Genomic DNA, 14,569 nt, shown 5'->3' with positions numbered 1-14,569 from the left:
AGGGAAAAAGAGGAGTGAGACCACGACATGTTTGTGAGCAAACCATCAAAATGCCAATTTTATCTGAGTGCATTGTTGGCAGTACACTGGTATTGGACAGCAAACTCAAGTATCTATGGACTTTTCCAATCAGCCCTTTCAGTTCAGTTTAGTTCAGTTCAGTCGCTCAGTCTGACTCTTTGCGACCTAGATTCTGCTAATTCAGGAGATCCTGTTTGGAAAGGAGTGCCTCCTTTCTCAGCCACCTTCTGGGCATTTTGAATCCTCATATCTCCATCCTCCTCCTCCTCCTACTGTTCTGTTTAGGTGTGTGAGCAGACATTTATTTTTCCTCATCAAGTGATGGTAATGATGGTAAATGTGTAGGGTTTTCACGGTGCGTCCCTGGAAGGAGTCCACGGAGTTGAGCGAATAATTCAATTGGCCTGTAACTGCGCTAAGGTCATAAAGCCTGGTGACGTCGCCCCCACGTGGCTGGTGCGGTATTTTACAACAGCGGCAGGAGGGGCGAGCCAGCGGGTATCTGGCTGCCGCTCTGCAACAGAAGATCTTGGCTCTCCAACCAGGGTAAGAATTAGAGTGGACTGGAAAACTGGAAATGCCCAGGGCTGGGAAGTGGGATGAGTTCGAAGGGGTGAGGGGTCTTCTCATCCTCCACGCCTCTTCTCAGGGTGGTACATGAGCTGTTTCAGTTCAAACAGATGAAAGTGGGGTCAGTTTTGTTGCTCGGCGCCTAGCACAGAGGAACCTAACTGGGCTATGGTCCATAGGGTCGCAAGGAGCCCGACAAGACTGAAACGACTTAGATAGCACACACCTAGGCACCAAAGATTCGACATCCTCTCCAGGGTGTCCTATTGAAATTCTTTATCTATCTGAAAAGTAAATCGTTCAATGTATGTGAAACTCTCTGAGACAAAGCAGAAGGCTGAAGTCATTTCTAACTCTGGCTTTTCATGAGATCAAACTAAGAGCTTTGGTTTTTTATTTATATTTTGAATGAACAGTTATTAGAAACTGTCTATTATAAACAACTAGAATTATGGCTGTGGACTTTTCTAGAGTTTATGTAATCTGCTGGCTTTCAGGAAAAGATATGAATAGATATAGCTGGGACCTTCCTCCCAGATCCACTCAATACATGCCCAACTGTATATAGAAATTACTTTCTAGAGAGTGTATGGGTTGGAGGTATAAATAAGGAGTTGGGAGTCTTCAAAATATATTTTACATGTTATATTTGTATTTTGAAGCCTTCAAAATATCACAGTATACTGTGATATTCCAAGAAAATTAGCCAACCAACAGTTAACTGAGCTTTTTTAAGAAGGCCACGTCTTTGTTAATGCACTAAGGAAATACCAGGACATCAAAACATGATTTGATCTCAGAAGGAGATTATGGTCTTACTGGGGTAAGATCCAATAAGTGCAGTAAATTATGAGAGAAAATATCAACTAAATCATTGAGTCAAATTTTAAGTTTGTGACAGAAATTGTTGATACTACCTATCTCTTCTTCCGGCTTCCCTGGTGGCTCAGATGGTAAAGAATCTGCCTGCAATGCAGGAGACTCAGTTTTGATCCCTGGGTCAAGAGGATCCCATGAAAAAGGGACTGGATACCCAGTCAATATTTTTTCTTGGAGAATTCCATGGACAAAGGAGTCTGGTGGGTTATAGTCCATGGGGAAACAAAGAGTCAGACACAGCTGAACAACTAATACTTCCACACACACACACCTCTTCTTCGTGTCTTTATTTTAAATGTTCTCTCTTCCCTTGCTCTAGGATTATGAAACCATACACCATGCTCTTCCTGCAGACACTGTAGAAGAACCATGTCACCCTGGTCTTAAAACATACAAAAGGGCACAGTGCTTTTCCATTTGTAAGTATTGAAGGAAAATAATGGGATCCATGAATGTGGGCTTAAAGGAATAAAATAGCAACTTTTCTTTAAATATACTCTCACAAAAAGTGTCATTGCTTTCATTGAGGCAACAAAAACGATTATAGGCTGGGTAAGTAAGGGAGTGGGAAGAGGAAGGAGGCAAAGAAGAGTATGTGGCATCTTTTGTCTATTGAATTATGGAATTATGGGTTACCTAATACAAACCTATAACATGATTAAGCTATACAAAATCATCAGGCTCATGTCTATGTCTTTCAGTGAGTGATGAGGATACAACATCCCAGATGTTAGATCATTTTCCTACAGTTAGCCAGAAAGTCTCCAGTGGCGCTGGGCCTTGAATGTAAGAATATATGATTAGATTATAATGATTTTTTTCCTCTGACACCTGGAAGTAAATGCAGGTTTTATAAACACTTCTAAAACCAACAATTCAAACAGCATGCATTTTTGAGAGAGAGTATGATCTCAACAAATTACTACTCATTGCAAAGGATAATAATAAAAATATTAATCATTTCCATTTATTGAGTATTCTATACCAGGCATTGTATTAGATGTTTTGTGTACCAATAAGTGTCCAAAACAAACCTATGATATGATAATCCACAGTTTATAGAAAAGAAAACTAAAGCTCAGAAAAGATTTCCCAGAACTGATGCTTTCCAAAGACTATCCAATAAACTATAGAAAGTTGGTAACTGGGAAGTAAAAGTCATGGAAAGCTGAGCCATGGATGTTCAGCTATAGGTAAGAGCTGGGTTACTGCCACAGTGATTAACCGGTCTTCAGTGCTTATTATAGAAACACTCAGCCAAAAGGCAGCATCTATCCCCAAGAAAAAGAAATGCAAAAAAGCAAAATGGCTTTTGAGGAGGCCTTACAAATAGCTGTGAAAAGAAGAGAAGCGAAAAGCAAAGGAGAAAAGGAAACATATTCCCATTTGAATGCAGAGTTCCAAAGAATAGCAAGGAGATATAAGAAAGCCTTCCTCAGCAATCAATGCAAAGAAATAGAGGGAAAAAATAGAATAGGAAAGACTAGAGATCTCATCAAGAAAATTAGAGATACCAAGGGAACATTTCATGCAAAGATGGGCTCAATAAAGGACAGAAATGGTATGGACCTAACAGAAGAAGAAGATATTAAGAAGAGGCTGCAAGAATACACAGAAGAACTGTATAAAAAGATCTTCATGACCTGGATAATCACGATGGTGTGATCACTCACCTAGAGCCAGACATCCTGGAATGTGAAGTCAAGTGGGGCCTTAGGAGGTATCACTACGAACAAAGCTAGTGGAGGTGATGGAATTCCAGCTGAGCTATTTCAAATCCTGAAAGATGATGCTGTGAAAGTGTTGCACTCAATATGCCAGCAAATTTGGAGAACTCAGCAGTGGCTGCAGGACTGGAAAAGGTCAGTTTTCATTCCAATCCCAAAAACAGGCAATGCCAGAGAATGCTCAAACTTTACCGCACAATTGTACTCATCTCACATGCTAGTAAAGTAATACTCACAATTCCGCAAGCCAGGCTTCAGCAAGACGCGAACCGTGAACTTCCTGATGTTCAAGCTGGTTTTAGAAAAGGCAGAGGAACCAGAGATCAAATTGCCAACATCCGCTGGATCATGGAAAAAGCAAGAGAGTTCTAGAAAAACATCTATTTCTGCTTTATTGACAGTGCCAAAGCCTCTGACTGTGTGGATCACAATAAACTGTGGAAAATTCTGAAAGAGATGGGAATACCAGACCACCTGACCTGCCTCTTGAGAAACCTGTTTGCAGATCAAGAAGCAACAGTTAGAACTGGACACGGAGAAACAGACAGGTTCGTACATCAAGGCTGTATATTGTCAACCTGATTATTTAACTTCTATGCAGAGTACATCATGAGAAACGCTGGACTGGAAGAAGCACAAGCTGGAATCAAGATTGCTGGGAGAAATATCAATAACCTCAGATATGCAGATGACACCACCGTTATGGCAGAAAGTGAAGAGGAACTAAACAGCCTCTTGATGAAAGTGAAAGAGGAGAGTGAAAAAGTTGGCTTAAAGCTCAACATTCAGAAAACATGGCATCTGGTCCCATCACTTCATGGCAAATAGATGGGGAAACAGTGTAAACAGAGGCAAAATTTATTCTTTTGGGCTCCAAAATCACTGCAGATGGTGATTGCAGCCATGAAATTAAAAGACGCTTACTCCTTGGAAAGAAAGTTATGAGCAACCTAGATAGCATATTCAAAAGCAGAGACATTACTTTGCCAACAAAGGTCCGTCTAGTTAAGGCTATGGTTTTTCCAGTGGTCATGTATGGATGTGAGAGTTGGACTATAAAGAAAGCTGAGCGCTGAAGAATTGATGCTTTTGAACTGTGGTGTTGGAGAAAACTGTTGAGAGTCCCTTAGACTGCAAGGAGATCCAACCAGTCCATCCTAAAGGAAATCAGTCCTGGGTGTTCACTGGAAGGACTGATGTTGAAGCTGAAACTCCAATATTTTGGCCACCTGATGCAAAGAGCTGACTCATTTGAAAAGACCCTGACCCTGGGAAAGATTGAAGGCAGGAGGAGAAGGGGATGACAGAGGATGAGATGGTTGGATGTCATCACCGACTCAATGGACATGAGTTTGGGTAAACTGGAAGTTCGTGATGGACAGGGAAGCCTGGAGTGGTGCATTACATGGGGTCGCAAAGAGTTAGACATGACTGAGAGACTGAACTGAACTGAGATTTTAGTATGCATAGGGGCTTTCCTGGTGGCTCAGAGGTTAAAGCATCTGCCTGCAATGCAGGAGACCCAGGTTCGATCCCTGGGTTGGAAAGATCCCCTGGAGAAGGAAATGACAACCCACTCTAGTATTCTTGCCAGGAGAATCCCATGGACAGAGAAGCCTGGTGGGCTACAGTCCGTGGGATCGCACAGAGTCAGACACGACTGAGCGACTTCACTTACTTACTTAAGAAGAGTGAGAATATGCTTTGCTTGTGTGCATGCTCAGTTGCTCAGTCATATCTAATTCTTTGTGATCCTATAGACTGTACCTTGTCAAACTGCTCTGTCCATGGGATTCTCCAGGCAAGAACACTAGAATGGATTGCCATTTCCTCCTTCATGGGATCTTCCCTACCCCTACCTGCATTTCTGCATTGGCAGGCAGATTCTTTACCAGTGAGCCACCTGGGAAGCCCTGTTCTTTACTTACTCATGTTAAAAGCTAAGTGAAAGCTAAATAATGTCAAAAAAACAACATCAGATAACTGTCAATGAAATTGGAAGCCATTGGCATAAAAAAAAAATTCTGTTTTGGAAATGTATTGATTTGGTTTTACTTGCAAACCAGAATGTTCTAAAACAGAAATAGATGTAATATATATTGTGCTCTAATATCCTCTGCACCCTTTTCTTCCTACAGACAAAGCAGACTCTTCATCCTGCTCTGAAAACCAACAGTAAGGCAAAACTCATTTATTTAAATGTGAACATTTTGTCAATCATTTTTATTTTGCCAGGGGTAAAATTATATGTTTAATAAATGTGTCCTTGATTTTCAAGCTTAATGGATAAGTGTTTATTGAAAGAATGATTTGGGGTCAATTCTACTCTTACTATGTCAAGTTGAAACAAGTGAATTTTTTACATCTGATTCTAAAATACATAATATAAGTTTCCATTTTTTTGAATATACAAGCTTCAGTTTTTTACTTTGAAACAATTATACTAAAACTATATTCCCTAGAAAAATGTAAAATATGACAATTTGTTTATATTATATACCCTTCCGTGTTAGTGATTTTTATTACGAACATATACGTTTATATATTAACATAGGGATTGTTAAAATAAAGTATCTCCATTAGACTGCAAAATGATTGATTTTTCCCAGTTGAAACTATATTTTCCTTTCAATGTGCATTGACTTGGACATCATAATTGGATGAAGGTTAATTTCTAACATTACTTTAGATCTTTTCATTGGCATAGGTCAATCAACTCTTCTAAGCCTCAACCCTTTCGTTGGTTAAATACTGCCATACCCACCAAGGTATGAGAGTGAAATTAGACAGTGCATTTTACCATGAACTATCCATAAATGTTCATTCCCCTCCCTCTGAAGATCATACTATTGAGCAGAAAGGCAATACACGGAATAAGTATCAAGTGTCTACTCTTTACAAATTAATAAGACCTAAGAAGTACTGGCTTCCCTGGTAGCTCAGCTGGTAAAGAGTCCACCTGCAATGCAGGAGACCCCAGTTCAATTCCTGGGTCAGGAAGATCCCCTGGAAAAGTAATAGGCTACCCACTCTGGTAGTCAGGCCTGAAGAACTCCATGGACTGTATAGTTCATGGGGTCGCAAAGAGTCGGACATGACTGAATGACTTTCACAAGTACTGCAGATAAATAATTGAGAACTTTCTTTCCCTCCAAGAATTTGGGAATACCAATTTCATAGGAAGAGAGCTAATTGAGGTATCATTCCTTAATTTATAAACTGAACAGTTTATATGACTAATAGTGGAGAAGTGTAAGGCTCGGAGAACCACACTCTGAAAAGGAGACTCAGGGACAGCCTCTAGTGGACTGACAAAGTTTATTATCCAATTGTGTAGTTTTGTAATTTTCAGGAAATAGAGCATAAGGCTGACTTGCACGTAGCCATTCCAGATAAACATTAAAGCATCCAAGCATAAAATACAGTTCCCACCACTCAAGCCATAACATAGCTTTGGCAAGACTCTAAAGGGAATCTTATCATGAAACAACAGTCCTTGCTCTCAGAAACAGGTGGTCAGAAGGAAGCCTTCGAATGCCTCAAGGCCAGGTGTATTGACCCTTGTCATGCATTCCTAGCCTCGGGCACTCAGTGAACACTCATAACCCTTTGTTATGCTCGTCCCAGCTTCCAGCCTTCGTCAGGAGTGGAACAAATACATTCTCAGTATTTGCTCAAAGCCTTCCAGCCCCTCCACGTTTCCTCCCTTTTTTCTCAAGAACAAAGACTGCTGCAGCCATGGTGACTCCCGCTTTTTGGGCGGCGGTGGCTCGAGCACATAACGTTCAGAATCCTGTAAGAACAATAACAAACAATAAACAGATCAGCGCATAAGAAGCCATCGTATGGGGTACCCAATTTTTTGGATTTAAAAAGGAAGTACTAGCAGATAGTGTATTATAGAAGTCAGTGTTATATGACACAGGGGAATGCTGCTGAAGGTAGACGTGATTGGTTGCTTCAGTTTCTCTATATCTAGATTAGTGTTTGATTTCGAACCTAAAAGATGTAACTTTATTTGTTCCCAAGGATATTCAGTGGCATTGTATGGCATATTGGTCAAACAGAAAGTAGTAAAATTCCAGTGAACCGCAACATCAATTGTATCTGTAAAGCATGCAGATCATCCCCCACATACATAAGGGCGGCTTGTAGGTCATCTAAGCGTGTTTGTATTTGTTGATCTATCTGAGCTTGCTGGGCCCAGAGATCATGAGAATCCTTTTTCCAAGCAGTAATGAAATCATGATTTTGAGTAGAATTATACAATGCCATTCCAGGAACTGTACCAACAAGTACAACTGAAATAATACCCTCTATGGCACCTATAATCCAGCCAATAAAGCATTCGCTTCTTTTTAGGGATTCTCTCAGAACAGAAGACAACAACATGGAATCTGACCAAGGTTCAGAAATCTTAACTGGAACCCACAAATCAGTCTTTTGCCGGACTGAAAAAACACTGTCTTTAGTAACATTAATTGACACACTATGATTTAAACAAGTATACAAATGACACTCAGTACAGGACAGAATTGAGCCATTACTCCTAAATTGTCTAATAGCAGAAAGATAGGGCGCATTTACACAAGCATGAACATAACTAGTATAATTATACTCAATAGTATAATTTTGTGGGATGGAAACATGTGCATAAGCATATGAGACCCTAAACCGAGACAAAGAAGCAGGAATTTTCTAAAGATGCCAGTGTTCAGACCCCAGGACTGGACTGATTATCTGGGGTCTGGGAGGTGAAAGACCTCTGTTGTACCATGTTCAAAAGTTTATCGCGTTGATGCCAAAGTCCTGTTTGTGTTCTGTTAAAACGTGGTGCTGAAACATTATACCATTGGCACGTGTTCTTATTTTTTTGTGATTCTGAGCAATTCACAAAGAGTCCATGAGGCCCCCAATCAACAAAAGTCATGTTAGCGTGAACAGAAACTTTTCCAAACCTTTCTCTACGGGTGGACCAGTCCATTCCCGGCACAGACGATTTTTTCTTCCAAGATACGATGTCACAAGGAGGCTCAGAAGGCTTAAATAGATAGTGAGTGAAGTTGGCTATTTGTCCATGGTAGGTAGTCTCTGTTCAGTTGAGAACAAAGGTCATGGTAGCGAACATTCCAAGACGGAAAGAGCCATTTGAGAAAGAGCAAGCCCACCATTGTGGATATAGGCGGAGACACAAAGGGAGGGCACTGAAACAGATGGGGAGCACTGGATACGTAAGTGTTAAGTTAACTGTCTTTCCTTCTTCTTCTTTTATTTGTGGTCCTAGATCCGACCAGGGGGCAGGAAAATGTAAGCTATCATTTGTGAAAACCGCAGGAGATGATTCTGTCCAATCCACCACTTGTAAAAGAGGCGGGTTGGGGATATAAGCCCAATAGATGGAATTACCGCTTACCCCAGAAGCACAGGTTAAAACGGCCATCATGGCCAGCAACAGTTTTTCCAGTGTTGCCTCACTGTTGGTCATCAACAGAGTATCTTCAGCTCGTCTGGACAGATTTTTCATTTGTGCCCAGGTCGGAAAAGGCGCATTGCGTTGGGGACATTTCATTTTCTTGCCACCTTTCAGTGTCATCTGTTGCAATTTCCTTTTTAGTGCTATGACCGGTCGGGGGATGTGGAGCAAGGCCTGCCCATCTTCTGACTCTTCTGAGTGGGACCCACTGTTCGGTTCCATCATCTAAAATGACAAGACAATATCCCTTGCCTAGGAACTTAAGCGTTCCTGGCCGCCATTGATCAAGACATTTAACCCAAACAGCAGTTTGTTCAGGCATACGCGAGGGTGAATCAGAAAAATGTCGCTCTGCTCGTGTTTCCTGACTGTGTAGAGGCAAATTAAAATAATTGATTGTTAAAAGGGCTATAGGCAAAATGGCTTTAGGTCCATAAGGGTCCCTTAGCTTATTCCCCCTGTTTTGTTTATTAAGAATGAACTTGAGTGTATGGTGGGCCCATTCAATGATGGCTTGGCCTTGAGGGTTGTACAGGATGCCAGTAAGAAGGCAAATACCCCATTGATGCATGAAATCACGAAAAGCATTGGCTGTAAAAGCAGGACCATTGTCTGTTTTGATGGAGGCAGGGATCCCCATCACTGAAAAACATTGTAGAAGGGCTATGACGGCAGCTTTAGTAGTCTTGGCACTGGAAGGAACTGCCCAAATGAAGCTGGAAAAGGTATCTATGACTACAAATAACAATTTAAAAGGGGGCAGTTTGTAATGTGTAAAATAATTGCCATAATTCATTTGTTTGTAAGCCTCTAGTCCCTTGGGGACTAGTGGTCAAATGAAAGGGAGCACATGCCCATCCTGCCTTATTTTTATTTATAAAATAATTAGGTGTATTTATGAGAGGGTGTTTAGAAACAATATTGTTGATGATAAAAGAAGTATTTCGTAAGAAATTTTATAATTTTTTTTAAGGTGGGTTGGCCAATAACTTTTTTGGATAATTAGTAAGGGCTATTTGAACGGTAGCAGACACCTGGAGAGTATTATTAATTTTTGTTTTTGTCAAAGGTAGGTAAATCTGAGTAGGGTTATATCTAGCTATAGCGCACAAATGAGAGCGTGTAAGAAAAATGATTTTTTTTATCAAGTCTATATAGGAAATAATGTATTTAGTCTGGAATGGAGATATATTTTAATAGGGTGATTATTTTGTACTATAATGCAGTAGGAGATATCTTAGTATCAAAGACATATATTTGAAAATGGGAATTGTAATTAATATGGTAAACAAATGTTTGTTGAATTTTTTGTTTTATTAATTGTAATTTTTTTAGCTTTAGGGGTAAGTTGTCGGGGACTATTTAAATTAGAGGAACTTTTTAATAATTTGAATAAGTTTTGTAAAGTAATGTGGGAATTTTTAAGGTAGGTCATAGTCAGTTAATATCTTTAAGAAGTTTTTGGAAATCATTAAGTGTTTGTAAATTATCTTTTTTAATAGAAAGTTTTTGTGGCTTTATAGTGGAGTGGTCTATAAGATATCTAAGATATTTAAAAGGGGAATGGTGTTGTAATTTGTCTTTTGTTATTAGTAGCCCATGATTAGTTACATTAGTTATGAGCTCATTATTTAATAAACTTAATTGAGATTTTGAGGGAGAAGCCAATAAAATGTCATCTATGTAATGAATGAGGTATGTCTTAGGGAATTGTTGTCTGATGGGCTGTAAAATTTTATCAACAACAAATTGACAGACCGTAGGGGAGTTTATTACATCTTGGGGCAGGACTTCTTATTGATATCGTTGAGCAGGGGATTGATTATTAATAGAAGGTACTGAGAAGGCAAAACGTCGTCTGTTGTTTGGATGTAAAGGTATAGTGAAAAAGCAATCTTGTAAATTAATAATCATAATAGCCCAGTCTTTAGGGACCATAGCAGGGCTTGGGAATCTTGGTTGTGATGTCTCCATAGGAATCATTATAGTGTTAATATTTTTTAAATTTGTTAGCATTTTTTATTTATTTGATTTTTTTTAATGACAAAAATTGGTGAGTGTTATGGTGATTGAGTAGTTTCTATTTTATTTTGTTGTAGTAGTTTAGCCACCAAAGTATGTAAAGCGGACTGTTTTTTTTTTGATAGGGGCCACTGAGCTGTCTAGATAGGGTTATCAGACTTTTATTTTAACTTTAGTGGCTTTATCTCAGTGACCCTTAAGAAAAAGGTGTATTTAATTGTATAGTCGTTTGAGCTTGTTGTAGAAAGTTGGGTTTTTGTTTTTTTTTTTTTCACAAATTTAATGGTAATGGGGCAATGTATGGTTTAATATAAGTGACTAATTGATCAGGGCCTAGGGCTTGTAAGTAAGATGAACTAACTTAAGTTTGAGCTGTATTTGTAGTTTTTATTTTCACTAACTGGTGTGAGGCTAAAATTGTAGGCCAATTTGAAGGCCATTTTTTTGTTTTTATGATGGAAATATTTGTCCCAGTGTCTAACAGTTTTTTTAAAGTTTTTTTTTTTTTTAATTTTAACATGGGCCTATTGATTATTTTTATAACAGTAGAAAGGGCTGTAGTAACGTTGGTATTTTTAAAGCCACCTGTTTTGGTGTTTGTTTTTTCATTAAGTTGGGGGCACATAAGGTAATAGCAATAGCTGAGCAAATCTGTCACCTTTTTGTAAATATAAGTTATGAGTCACATGTAACATTATTGTAATTTTATCTGTGTAATTTTTATCAATGATCTCGGTATATACAATTAGCTCACGCATGGTGTTGTTGTTTTGTCTCAACAGGAGGCCTACAGTATTTTTTTGGTATAGGACCAAAATATTTAGTTAACATTTTTATAGGATTATTTATCATTAATAATTTTATATCTCGGGGAGCAGGAATGTCTATACATGTGTTATGTCTGGTAGCCGCTGTTAATTTAGTAATATTTGGTCGTCTTTTTTGTTTAACGGGGCTAGAGGAGAGCCCCTGTTTTAGTTTTTTGAAGGAGGCATCTGAATGGGTAAAGTATTATATTGTTTATCAAATTTGGAGTGGCATTTATTTAGTCAATGATTTTTTTTTATATCTTGGGCAGAGGCCGGGGGGCTTGTTTTAATAGCCCTTTTTTTTGTCAGGAGAAAGACCTGTTTGTCAAGGCAAGTGATACTGTTTTTGCATGTGTCTTGGTGTGTCATAGTTAAAACATTTAACTTTAGACTTTTGGGAAATATTTAAGGTTTTTAAAGCGGCTATTTTAGCTTTATGTTGAATTGTCTCTACATTTTTGTAGGCTTTTAAGTATTTTATAACTTTTTTGTTTTTTAATAGGTCTGATAATAGCCTGACAATTTTTATTAGCATTATCAAAAGCCAGTTGTTTTAAAATGCTTTTTTGCAAAGATGTATCTTTAAGACTGTGATCAATGGCTTCTTTTAATTTATCAATAAATTGAGCATATTTTTTAGTTGGTCTCTGTAATATTTTTATAAAAGATCTATCAGAGGTGAAACTGTCGATCTTAGCCCATGTTTTGATAGCTATTTTTTAAATCTAGTATAACATGGGCGGCTGTACAAATTGTAATTGTGCAGCAGTTTTAGCCATAGCTCTGGTGTCAGTGAGAATCTTAAAATTTAGCCTAGCAGGATTTTTTGTTGTTTTGTTGTTTTTGTCAGATTAATTTGGCTTTATCTGTGACCCACATTTGCCATTGTAGTAGTTGTTGTGGAGTCATAACTATTTTAGCAACTGTAAAAAAATTTGTATGAAGCCATTGATTTGCCCAGCCCTTAAGAAATTTTGTATAGTAGGGTGAGGTAGGTCTATATAACGTACATGTCTTTTTGAATTGCATGAGCAAACCAAAATCAGGTGATTGTCATTGATTATGTCTAGGTTGAGGATTATTAAATTGGACCGGAAAAGCCCACGCACAAAGAGGCATGTCTCGAGGAGGAATGCTAGGAAATAGGGGAGCAGTAGCAGCAGCGGACAGCGTTGCAGCGGGCGAAAGGCCGGTGTTAGAGGCTTGTTAATATGAGCTCGCAAAAAGCAAGGCAAAGGCGGATCAGGGGCCTCTGGCAAAGTTGATTGTTTAACTGCTTTCAACACCTGTGACTCTTGTTTGTCTGTAATCTGTTCTAGCATGACATTTTTTAAATTTAAAACCTCTGATAGATCTTTTTTTTTTAAATTTACGTTTATGTAGGGATCGAACAGTTTTAACCTCAAATCTTTTTTTGAGCCATCTAATTGTTTTATAACAGCCCGTAAAAGAGACTAAGTTACCCACCATTGGGGGGGAATTTTTATCTCCTGTCTATAAGTTTTTAAAACATTATTTTTTATTTTGGTCTAAGTTTGTAAATCTAAGGTGGGTTTTTTTTTTTTGGAAACCATGGATTATATTTAACCACTGTCTGGTAACAGCTAGTTAACTGTTTTTTTAGGCAGATTAACCCCGTATTGTTTTAAGAAATGATGTATGAGATGAACAAAAGGAATTTTATTTGTCTGATGTCCCATTTTGCTTACTTTGCTTTTGTAGGAGTGTGGCCCTTTTTAAAAATTAGTCTGTTGTTTTGAGCCCCACGTTGGGCGCCAGTTGTAAGGCTCGAAGAACCGCACTCTGAAAAGGACACTCAGGGACAGCCTCTAGTGGACTGACAAAGTTTATTATTCAATTGTGTAGTTTTATAATTTTCAGGAAATAGAGCATAAGGCTGACTTGCACGTAGCCATTCCAGATATTAAAGCATTCAAGCATAAAATACAGTTCCCACCGCCCAAGCCATAACATAGCTTTGGCGAGACTCTAAAGGGAGTCTTATCATGAAACAACAGTCCTTGCTCTCAGAAACAGGTGGTCAGAAGGAAGCCTTCGAATGCCTCAAGGCCAGGTGTATTGACCCTTCGTCATCCGTTCCCAGCCTTGGGCACTCAGTAAACGCTCATAACCCTTTGTTATGCTCGTCCCAGCTTCCAACCTTCGTCATAAGTAGAGCAAATACATTTTCAATATTTGCTTAAAGCCTTCTAGCTCCTCCACAGAGAGGGAATATGAGTTCTTCCTAAACTTAGTTCTTGTTGCTTCATCTAAAGGACCAAGGATTTTTTGGCACATTGAGGAAGAAATGGACTCATGATGAATTGATGGTGATAAAGTGTAGTTTTTTGACACCTGGGCAACCCAGTACTAAGTGTGATTTTAAAAGTTAATAAAAGATACTAAACCACCTTTCTGCCTCATCATGGATTCAGCAGATTTGAGCAGCCTGGACTTTCAGTACATTTGTTCTATTTGCATTTTTTCTATACTGGGAAATTTGATAATATAGACAAGTCTAAGGAAAAAAATAAACATCACTTCTAATGCCTCCGTTGGAAAAATAACTGCTAATAAAGTATTTGTACATTTATTTCTGTGTAGTCACAACCCTGAAATCTTGATTAGAGTTGCTTGTAAATAAAAGGAACAAATATCTAGTTTTCATAGAGAAGAGGAAACTAAAAGATGGTATACACTGAAAATAAGTTTTCCCCAAAATTGAACTGAATAATCAATTGTGGCTATTGTTCTGTTGCTCAGTTGTGTCTGACTCCTTGCACCTGCATGAACTGTAGCATACCAGGCTTTTCTGTCCTTCACCATCTCCTGAAGCTTGCTCATATCCATTGAATCACTTATGCCCTCCAACCATCTTATCCTCTGTCATCCCCTTCTCCTCCTGCCTGCAATAATCAATGCAGGATCATAATTATCTGTGAAGAAATCGGTTTTTTTCCCATATTTTCTTTCTGATGAGTTCAGGAGCAATAGAACTGGGCAGAAAGAAAGACAGAATGTCCCTTGCCTTTACAGGTGTAATTCAAAGGCAACTGTCACGTTCTCTA

General features: G+C 38.7%; 1 protein-coding gene and 1 non-coding gene across 3 annotated transcripts in view; both read left to right on the top strand.

Annotated features, from left to right (window-relative positions):
- The first annotated feature begins 514 nt into the window (after window positions 1–514).
- CRISP2 (cysteine rich secretory protein 2) overlaps window positions 515–14,569 on the top strand; it is a 29,984-nt gene continuing 15,929 nt past the window's right edge. The window contains exons 1-3 of one of the 2 annotated variants that reach the window (XM_042236726.2): window positions 515–567; window positions 1,790–1,889; window positions 5,336–5,372. The gene's annotated coding sequence lies outside the window, so the exon portion shown is untranslated. 2 annotated transcript variants of the gene reach the window in all.
- Window positions 4,673–4,744, top strand: TRNAC-GCA (transfer RNA cysteine (anticodon GCA)). Its single transcript has one exon. It is a non-coding gene; the product is annotated as a tRNA-Cys (tRNA).

Source organism: Ovis aries, chromosome 20 (assembly GCF_016772045.2).
Source record: "Ovis aries strain OAR_USU_Benz2616 breed Rambouillet chromosome 20, ARS-UI_Ramb_v3.0, whole genome shotgun sequence".
Classification (NCBI taxonomy): domain Eukaryota; kingdom Metazoa; phylum Chordata; class Mammalia; order Artiodactyla; family Bovidae; genus Ovis; species Ovis aries.
This window is presented reverse-complemented; position numbering and strand designations above follow the sequence as displayed.